The 10,445-nt window shown below is 39.9% G+C and overlaps 1 protein-coding gene across 8 annotated transcripts in view; it reads right to left on the bottom strand.

The window, feature by feature from the left end:
* Positions 1–10,445, bottom strand: part of GTPBP8 (GTP binding protein 8) — a 172,115-nt gene that overhangs the window by 134,230 nt on the left and 27,440 nt on the right. For 7 of the 8 annotated variants that reach the window (XR_012074631.1, XR_012074632.1, XR_012074630.1 and 4 more), the window contains exon 6: positions 5,750–5,864. The gene's annotated coding sequence lies outside the window, so the exon portion shown is untranslated. Of the gene's footprint in view, positions 1–5,580; positions 5,600–5,749; positions 5,865–10,445 lie in introns of those variants that run through there. The other variant, XR_012074636.1, reaches the window with a different exon arrangement.

The following is a 10,445-nucleotide window of genomic DNA, read 5'->3' on the forward strand; positions in this document are numbered from 1 at the left end:
TCTGTCTGAGGTTGTGAAGCTGGGATCCCACTGGTGGGCTGGAATGTAGATTAGGTTCTTCTGCTTGGCTTCTAACTGAAGCCAGAAGGAGCAGTTAGAGAGCAAGCTGGGTACAGCCTCTTGCTGCCCTCTGGTGGAAAGCCGGGTACTGAACAAGCCATAGCTGAGGACTGATTTCCCAAGCAAATGGTAAGGTGTCTATGCAAACGTCCATGGGGAACAATTACACTTACAGCTATTAGGTTATACTCTACTGCAAAGCTAAACGTTATCATATATATATTACATATATGTATTTTTTTGAGCAAGCTGGAACCTAGAGAAATTTGACCCACTTTACACACTGTTGAGCCTGGGGTCTAGAAGCAGTACCACAAAAATAAATACTGAGTGGAGTTTGAAAGGTCACTGTATAAGAGTCTGATTTCTCAGTAATGGGAGTTTTCATTCCACCCCCTTTATATTTCTGTTTGTTGCAAATTCATTACCCATTTTTTCTCTAAACTCTTCCCTTTCTTCAATCATTATTTCCTGTATGTTTAGATAACTACAAGATTTTTGAAAGGGTTCATCCTTACACATTCCCAAAAAGTGAAAATCAGCCTTTGACCCAGGAAAATTATAATTCTTATATACTCCAGATCTCAAACTGAGATTTGTATCCCATACATTCAGATCAGAATCCAAACGTCAGGAATTCAAATGAAACATGTTGGTCTTAAATCTTCTGAAAGTTCCTCAATGCAAATGAGAGGCTGACTCCTTAAGACTTTTGCATGCAAATTACATTTTGAAAGAAAAAATATATAATTTTAACAGCCCTAAAAATGCCAGAATTTTCAGAAAGTATAGTCAGGGAGAAGCATTCTTTTTCATTTAAAAATCTATGACAGGATACTTTTTAGAATCAAGGAAAATTTCTGGAGACTAGCATATGGGTTATTAACATGTTATGCATATGTATGATTGGCCTTTCAAATGTGTTCCAGTGACTTCTAGAGCTATTGTGTTTCTTGAATTAAGACATTTTTAATGCCAGGCTAATACTTGATTCTTATTGAAAGGCTTTTTTATTCATTACTTCATTCATTCAGTATTTATTCAACAATATTTACTGAGCACCCTCATGGCTGCAGGAAGGAGGGGATACACTCCCTGCATGGAGGTGCTTATAGAACTCAGTACAAATGTCTTAAGAACAAGGCATAATGAAACTTACAAGCTTCTGCACAGCAAAGGAAACCATAAGTAAAACAAAAAGACAATCTATGGAATGGGAGAAAATTTTTGCAAATGAAACTGACAAAGGCTTAATCTCCAGCATATATATAAGCAGCTCATATGACTTAATAAGAAACAACCAAACAACTCAATCCAAAGATGGGCAAAAGACCTAAACAAGCAATTCTCCAAGGAAGACATACAAATGATCAATAAGCACATGAAAAAAATGCTCAATATCACTAATTATCAGAGAAATGCAAATCAAAACTACAATGAGGTATCACCTCACACCAGTCAGAATGGCCATCATTCAAAAGTCCACAAATGATTAATGCTGGAGAGGGTGTGGAGAAAGGGGAACCCTCCTACACTGCTGGTGGAAATGCAGTCTGGGGCAGCCGCTATGGAAAACAGTATGGAGATTCCTCAAAAGACTAGGAATAGACTTATCATATGACCCAGGAATCCCACTCTTGGGCTTATATCCAGAAGGAACTCTACTTCAGGATGACACCTGCACCCCAATGTTCATAGCAGCACTATTTACAATAGCCAAGACATGGAAACAGCCTAAATGTCCATCAATGGATGACTGGATAAAGAAGAGGTGGTATATTTATACAATGGAATACTATTCAGCCATAAAAACCGACAACATAACGCCATTTGCAGCAACATGGATGCTCCTGGAGAATGTCATTCTAAGTGAAGTAAGCCAGAAAGAGAAAGAAAAATACCATATGAGATCGCTCATATGTGGAATCTAAAAAACAAAAACAAAAACAAAAAAGCAAAGCATAAATACAAAACAGAAATAGACTCATAGACATAGAATACAAACTTGTGGTTGCCAAGGGGGCGGAGGGTGGGAAGAGATAGACAGGATTTCAAAATTGTAGAATAGATAAACAAGATTACACTGTATAGCACAGGGAAATATACACAAGCTCTTATGGTAGCTCACAGAGAAAAAAATGTGACAATGAATATATATATGTTCATGTATAACTGAAAAATTGTGCTGAACACTGGAACTTGACACAACATTGTCAAATGATTATAAATCAATAAAAAATTAAAAAAAAAAAAGAACACGGCAGACTTGTGGTCAGTATCGTAAGAGAAGCAAAGAGAAAGTGAGACAGGAGCTAAGAGATGGACGAGACTGGTTCCAGCTTTTGGGGCAGGTGAAATGAGCATCATCTAAACTAGGAATTAAAGGATCAGTAAGATTTGGACATAAAATTATTCCACATGGCAGAAATTTCTTCTGAAGAAATTTCTCTGGAAATTTATAAAGGAAGAAATTTTCTTAGGAAAATAAATTATATAAACGGCTAATAATGGAAATGACTTTCATTCATTCAGGTGACTTTTGAAAGATAAGAATTAATAACAGTTCAGAGACTGCCAATTCTTGATGAACCTCTGTCTTTCACATGTGAGAAGATTTCTGCTATCCTCCTCAAAATGTTCTCTCTCCTGACCAAAAACAGTCAAACGAGAGGAAGAGTGACCATTTTATTCCTTCTCTCTGTCCTTTTCTTTTCCTTAAATCACCAATGCTATTTATTTGATAAATACGGTGCACTTGTTATATGCCAGATACTCTGCTAGGTACTGGAAGACAGCAGTTAACAAGCACATGTGATCCTTTTCCTGAAAAAGCTTTCAGTGGAAGGAGACAGTCAATTAAGGGGTTCACCTTAGGTGAGGGGTGGACCACCTCATCCACTGTAACTGGAGGAATGGAAGACAGGATGGGTGGAGGGACAAGGAAGTTTGTAGACTTGGCGGTTAGGAAGTTGAGAGAGTTCCTGTCTGAGGACTTCTGTTGTGGTTTTTTTTTTTCTGTAATCGTAGAAAATTCAAAGAGTAGAATTAATAAAGCGTTGGACATTTGCCAGGCAAATGTGATGGGAGTATGATGAGGAGAGGGGATTGAGAACACTGGCAAGCAATGGACTGGGAGAATCTTAGCTGCACACATGTAAGGGTGAGGGTGGAAGGGTTCTGATGGGAAGAGAGTAGGAGGTTAAGGACGGGTGATTTGGTGAGGTTTAAGATCAGATTTATAAGGAGTAACTTGAGTAAGAAAGTTGGAAAGAAATAATACTATCATCAGAAGGGGAAGTGTCTGAATTTATGATTTCAGAGATGGAATAATTCTGGAGGGCGACAGGATTTGGGATATAAGTTGAGAGCACAGGACTGGAGTGAAATGGATGGGAAGGTTACCAGAGACGAGGACAATGAAGTAACCGGACTGACAGAGGACCTGGGATGGAGGGGAACTGAAGCACTGAAGACCACTACTTCTGTGAAAGGGAAAACGAATGGGGAAACATCTCTTCCCCTTCCTAAGAGTCCCGAGCATTCTCCCCAGCACCGTAATCTGGCGTGCCACACTACATCTCCCTAAGAATCTTGGGTCTCATGGGATCATGCCATATGGGAACCCCCGCTCCAGGCCTAGAACCCTACTTTCCCCTCCACCTTCTCACTGCCCTCCCATCCCAGTGCTCGGTGCTCAGGGCTCACTGCTGAGAGATCCCAGCTCTCACTTTCCACCTAGTGGAGAAACTGGTTCTGGGGATACAGCAGAGTAGAAGCTCCCTCTCTTGCTGCCAGGGCTCCTTGGGGGTGAGGGTGACTCAAGTTGAGGGAAGATGTGCTCCTGCTGACTTAATCTTGATTGTGGAAAGCACTTTTCTGTAACAATTCTGGGATCCACACTTGTCCTCTAGAGAACCAAGGACTGGGAGGAAAGTGGCTTTGGTGGGCTGGCTCTGGATCCTAATTATCATCCTTTATGTTCGTGTTATGGGAGAATGCACTCAGTTTCAAACAATGAACTTAGAAGTGATTTTTCTAAATTAGGAATGATCTGTATTAATACTGTACGCTGGGCCCTCAATATCTCAGAAACTAGGCTGGCAAAAATAATCCTATCAACCCAATAATGCCCATAACAACCAATGGGCATTTTTTTTCCTTACAATCTTAGAGCTTTCTAGGAGTTGAGATAGATTGATTGTCAGCAATGATGCTAAAAGAGTGCTTTGCATTTATAATTTAGATATTTTAACATTTAAAAACATTATCATACTACGGAGGTAATTTGTGTTCACTGAACACAATTCTCAAAATGAAAAGAATAGAAAATAAAACTTTGTACTCTCATGAACCAGAAATAAAATCATTAATATCTTGGCATCATCTTCACTCCAGACATACATCTCTTTGCCCCTTCCCCAACTTGGAGTCATACTGTATATAAAGTTTTATAATCTCTTTTATTCATTTAATATAATATGAACATTTCATGTGCCATTACCTATCTTTAAAAAATGATGCAGCTGGATACATTTCCAGGCCTCCCTTGTGGTTAGGTGTAGCCAAAAGATACGAATGAATGGGGTGTATGTTATTCCTGGGTCAGGGCTTTTCAGCAGGTGTGACTCCTTTATGTGATCTCTTAGAGCTAAATGCAGATGATGCCAAGGCTCTTGGGGAATTCAAAGTCAAAGGATGGAAGGAGCCTGACATTTTGAATAATCATGTATTGAACACAATGTGAGTGAAAAGAAACATCTATTGTGTTCGAATCATTATTTATTTTGGGCTCTGTTTGTTACAGCAATTTCGCCTACTCTGTTTTTCATTGTATGGTTATACCTTCATTTTTGAAAAGACATATTTCTTATTAAACCATAGTGGGTTGTTGAAAATGGCCCCAATGACTGAATCAGGTCTCTCTGTGTTCACACCTCTTTGTGATAGGCCTTTATTGCTTTTTCCAACAAGAGCTGGTGTCCATTTCCCCATTCCTTGAATCTATGCTGCCCTTATGACTTGTTTTGACCAATAGAATGTGATGTAAGTGACACTTGGGTATTTCTGAGCACAGACTCTAAGAGGCCTTGTAGCATCTGCTTTTGCTCAGGGTGGATACAGCTGCCACGTTAACAAGTCCACGTTATCGCTGGACAGAGAGTCTATATGGGGAGATAGGTCCTAAAGGATGAGATGACACACGGAGAGAGAAACCACACAGAGGGGAATCAAGGCCCCAGACACATGTGTGAGCTCAGCTAATGTCATAAAAAAAGAGAGACTTAGTCATCTCAGTTCACCCTCATGACTCCATATTAAGTCATTAATACGTTGGCTGCTAACCAGCAATCAATAATTGACACATGGTTATTTATATGTTTCTAAAGTTCTGTTACTGTAAACGACAGTGATGAGTATCTTAGTACCAGCTTCCTTGCTCATCAAGGGATTCTATGTTGTTGAACTTGTTTAAGTCTGGAAACTGAGTAAGAAGTCATGTCTCTCCATTTTGGTGCTCAAGTTAGTTTTCTGGCCCCTGCTATATTGATGAAACAATATTTTAATAGGCTGCAGTCTATTCAATTCCTACAGATACTGTGATCAATTAGCTACCACTAAAGATTCCTGCTAGTCAAAACAATTTGGTTAACATTTTGTCTCTACTGCCCATGACAGTAAATGCACTAACCTTGTCTCTGTAGTTATTCGTTGTCACTTGACCTTTGTCATTCTGGGGGTCTCATCACCTTCACTGTAATCAGGGAGCTGATATCAATGGCGGTATCTTCCACCATCACCATAGCCTACAGAAGACAGTCATCACAGAACTTTGTGAGGATACTGGTAGCTCCACACTAATGCCTTTCTCAGTGCTTCAGTAGAGGGAGTGACCGCTCAGAGGATATAGTTAGGGGTGGATGGGTGTGCAGGTCACAGATTATATATCCACTCCATCATTCCAATCTCTCTGAGCCTTTGGTTTCCTCCTTCTACATTATGCCAGGAAAAATCTGGCATTTTACCTTCATTGAGTATAGGCTATAGTTGAGTTCAAGTAGCCAAGAAAATCATTAGACACACTTCTAACTGTAAGAATCTTTAGTAACTGATATGATGACCCATATCAATACATTTGGTCTGATCCAGTGTCTTATATTCCATTTTCTTTATTCTAATAACCTTAAAATCCACTATTATTTCAGTTTCTACCAACTAAAATTCACAACATTTTGCTATTACTTTGCTATTATCTCCTTTCACATCAGACCTTGCACTTGTCCCCTTGGAGCAAACTGAGATCTGACGAGTTAGCTCAGAGGTGATGAGAAGTAGCTGCAGTGGGTCTTAAGGTTATTATAGGGTCTTTATACAAATCTCCTCAGACACAGAAAGGTAAGTTGCTCTGAAGAGTCTCAGCTCTTCCCAAATCAAACTAGATGGCTCCTATTCCAAGTCTCAGAGTCCTTCTTACCAACCAACGCTCTAACTTTCACATACAAGATTTTTAAGTCTATGAATTCAATTTAGGTTGACATTCTGCAACCCACAAAATTAAATTTTGGGTCAAGGTCAGCCCTGCAGCTGTAAGAAATAAACGATTCTTTAAGAGCCACCACAGAAGTGCTCCTATTCTCTGTGACTTGAGCTAAGAGTTAATGATCTGAGTTTGTCATTTTTTTGTATAAGCATCGTTGCTACCATAATGGTCATTTGGTTCCCTTAGGGCTTCAGAAGGCATTTCATCACAATCAACTGTAGGTGATTAAGCATACTGTCACAGCGTATAATGGAACTGCTTCCGTTTCCCCTTGGTAAAGAGATCACTACTGTGTTCAAAGCTAAGGACATGTCAAACGAACCTCAGAATCCCATTTTGAGGGGCTGTTTCTTAGGACCACTTCTCATCCCAAGAATCATATTAGTAAAAACAGAATCATACTAGGTATTTCACCAGAGAGAATTTAATACACTGAATTTGTTAAACAGATGTTTAAGAACTGAAAAGCACACATGCAACACAGAATTAACACAGAGATAACTGCCGAAAGCAGTTACAACCCCCTGGAGCTGGGGAGAGAAGGAGAAGAGTTTGGGATCACCCGAATTTAGACTTTTGGAGGAAGGAGTCTACAGAATTGGGACCCAGATCTTTGACAAGAGAACATCATCCAGGTGCTGCCAATACCTCTGAGGGGTCAGTTAGCTCTGCCAGTGTGTAAAAATGAGGGCGGGACTAGAAGCAGCTGCCGTTACCTGGGATGAACAGCTGTTGTTGGGTAACATTGTCAGGAATAAGAAAAACGAAGGAACAGGTCCCTTCTCTCCTCCGGCCTTCCAATCTCCCTCTAGTGGTTCATATTGGTATAACTACCAGCTGGCAACGACCACGTGGTTTTGCAGAATACCAGCCCCAAAACCACAGAGCAAAGCATGCTACTGAAACCGAGGCCAGAGCTGGATGGGCCAAAAAGTATGTATCGCTAAATATGTTGGCATATGCACACAACACACACACACACCTGCACACACATATCGTAAGGTTTGATGAGCACTATTTTAGCATTAAAAATAATCTTTTTCTCATTACAACAGCAATACATACTGCCTTCCTTTAATTAGAAAATACAAATAAGCTCAAAGAAGAAAAAAAGATCCATCCTACTGCTGAAAAGATAATCATTGTTAACACCTTCCTTTAGATCTTCCAGATCTTGTTCTCAATGTATGGATGTACTTTTTTTTTTTATGGAATCACACTGTACATAGAGATTCTTAAACTACTTTAAAAAACAATGTATGATAAGAAATTGCTCACATCAATACACATTTACTTATTTACAACACTGGAGTCCAAACTATTCCTGGGAAGTGGTGTTGGGAGGTACTTCAGGAGCCTGGGCAGGGGGCCTTAATGGGAGGTTCCTGAGTCCTACCTTGCACCCTTAACCGCTGCAATTCTATTTTTGTTTTATATATTGGATTTCTATGTTAAGATTTTTATAAGGAAAAGTAATTCCACTGCCAAAATATTAGAAAACCATTGACTCACTGTGGGACTATTATCTTTTTCTGCTTTCATGATTATAATAACAAAGGGTAAATCTGTGTCTAAATTTTTGTCCAAAGCCCTAGTAACATGGCCATCATGTTTTTTACCCTATTTGACAATACCTCAAAATTATTTTTATGTGTATTTCTTATATTGTCAATGAAATGGACAAGGTTCCATCTATTTCATGGTCATTTGTGTCTGTGGTAATCTTTCTTTGCAAATTCGAAATTGTAAAAGCATGGCCCTAAATCCTCACTTTCTCCTTAAAAACAGTCCATGCCTCTTCCACACCCCTAAATTCAAGGAAGCTCTGATTTTAAATATCCACTACTCATCCAGAACCCATCTTCCTGCCCTCCATTCTTGGTAATGATTCAAATCCTTCTCCACTGACAACATAGGAGCTCTCATTCTGGGGCTCCCTCATCTTTCTGTTACCCTACCCCAAACATATCTATATTTAAAGCTACCTTTATTGCTGCCTGGGCTCAGAAAATAAAGGCTTTTTGATCTTGAAAGCAACTTCTCTACCTAAGCACTTGTCCCACCCCTGCTTGTCCTCTCTGCAACCTAGTATGGTGTCTGGCAAACAGCTGATGCTCAAAAAGTTTTCTGAATGAATAACAGATCTTCCTTCATCAATTCTCTCCCCTTGATCTCTTTAGTAGGTCCAGTTTCTTTCACTCTTTTGGCCCCATTTCCCTCAGCCTATTTGGGTGATCAAATCACTTCCTGTGTGTGATGGTCAGTTTTATGTGTCAACACGGCTAGGCTAAAGTACCCAGTTATTCAATCAAACACTAGCCCAGGTGTCGTTGTGAAGGTATTCTATAGATGTGATTATCAGCTGCAGTCAGTCAATTTTATGTAAAGGAGATTATCCTGGGTAATCTGGGGGAGACTGATTCAACCCCTTTAAAAGGCCTTAAGAACAGAACTGTGGTTTCCCTGAGGACAGAAAGGAGAAGAAATTCCATCTGAAGATTGCAACTTCAGCTCCTGCCTGTTTCCAGACTACTTTTCCTGATAGGCTGCCCTACGGATTTCAGACTTGACTATCTAACCCCCACAGTTGTGTAAGCCGATTTATTTTCAAAAGTCCTTTACACACACACACACACACACACACACACATATAGATATACAATATATAATCTGCTACTGGTCCTGTTTGACTGATGGAACCCTGATACACTACCCTTAAATTTGGAACAAAACAAAACAATACCCTGCTTGATCCCGCATCTCTGTTATCACATAAATGCTATCTTCCTGTCTCATTTAAGCTTCTAAAGACATTATGTTCATCATCTCCACTTCCTCTCTTTGCAATTACTCTTGGAGCTACAGTCCCATTTATTCAGCTGGCAAATTGGACATATTCTGTGAACAGCCCATGGGCAATCTCAAACTCATTATACCAGAAGTTATCTCATTATTCCTGCCACCTACCTAAATTTGTTCTTCTTTTGGATGCCACATCTCAAACTCAAGGCAAATCCTGGAAGTCATATTAGACATTTAAATACCTAAATACTGGACATCTAAATAAGTCATACCGTCCACCTTCAGTGCCAGTGTCTGAATTCAGGCCTTTGTCATCTCTTGCCTCAGCTTTTGTAATAGAGCCCCTCACCTCCCTACCTCCAGTCTCATCTCCTTCAAATCTCTTCTCCAGAGTGCTCGTCCTCTGATGCAAGGTGACCAAAACTGCCTAGCCTAAGACTCAATGACTCCTTTGTCACCTGCAGCAAGGGATTTACAATCCAGACCACCATCACAAGGAGCGTTTACAAAGCAAGGATTAGAGCTCTACTCAGACCTGACTAATAAGAATTTCCAAAATGGAGCCTGAAAATTTTCTATTTTAAAAAACTACCCAGGTAATTATGACCAGCCAGGTTTGGGAGCCAGCAGTTTTTAGGGTAAAAGCCAATTCTGCCTTCAGTAAACTCACATACCACTGGAGAAAGAGACATATACACAAACTAATACAATACAGCAAGGTAAATTCTGTGAGTCTGCGGTAGGCTGAATAATGCTTCCCCCACCCCTCACCAATATCTACATCCTAATCCCCCAAATCTGTGAATTTAGCTTTCACTGCAAGATAGATTTTGTAGATGTGACTCAGTTAAAGATTCTGAAATGAGGAGATTATCCTGGGTTATGTTGGTGGGCTCAGCGTAATCACTAGTGTCCTTTCAAGACAGAGGCAGGCAGAAGAGTAAGAGAGAAAGAGGGTGGAGACAGATTGGAAGATGCTATGCTACTGACTTTGAAAATGGAAGATAGAGGCATGAGCAAGGAATGCAGGTGGAAGTTCTAGAAG

Source organism: Vicugna pacos, chromosome 1 (genome assembly GCF_048564905.1).
Source record: "Vicugna pacos chromosome 1, VicPac4, whole genome shotgun sequence".
Classification (NCBI taxonomy): Eukaryota; Metazoa; Chordata; class Mammalia; order Artiodactyla; family Camelidae; genus Vicugna; species Vicugna pacos.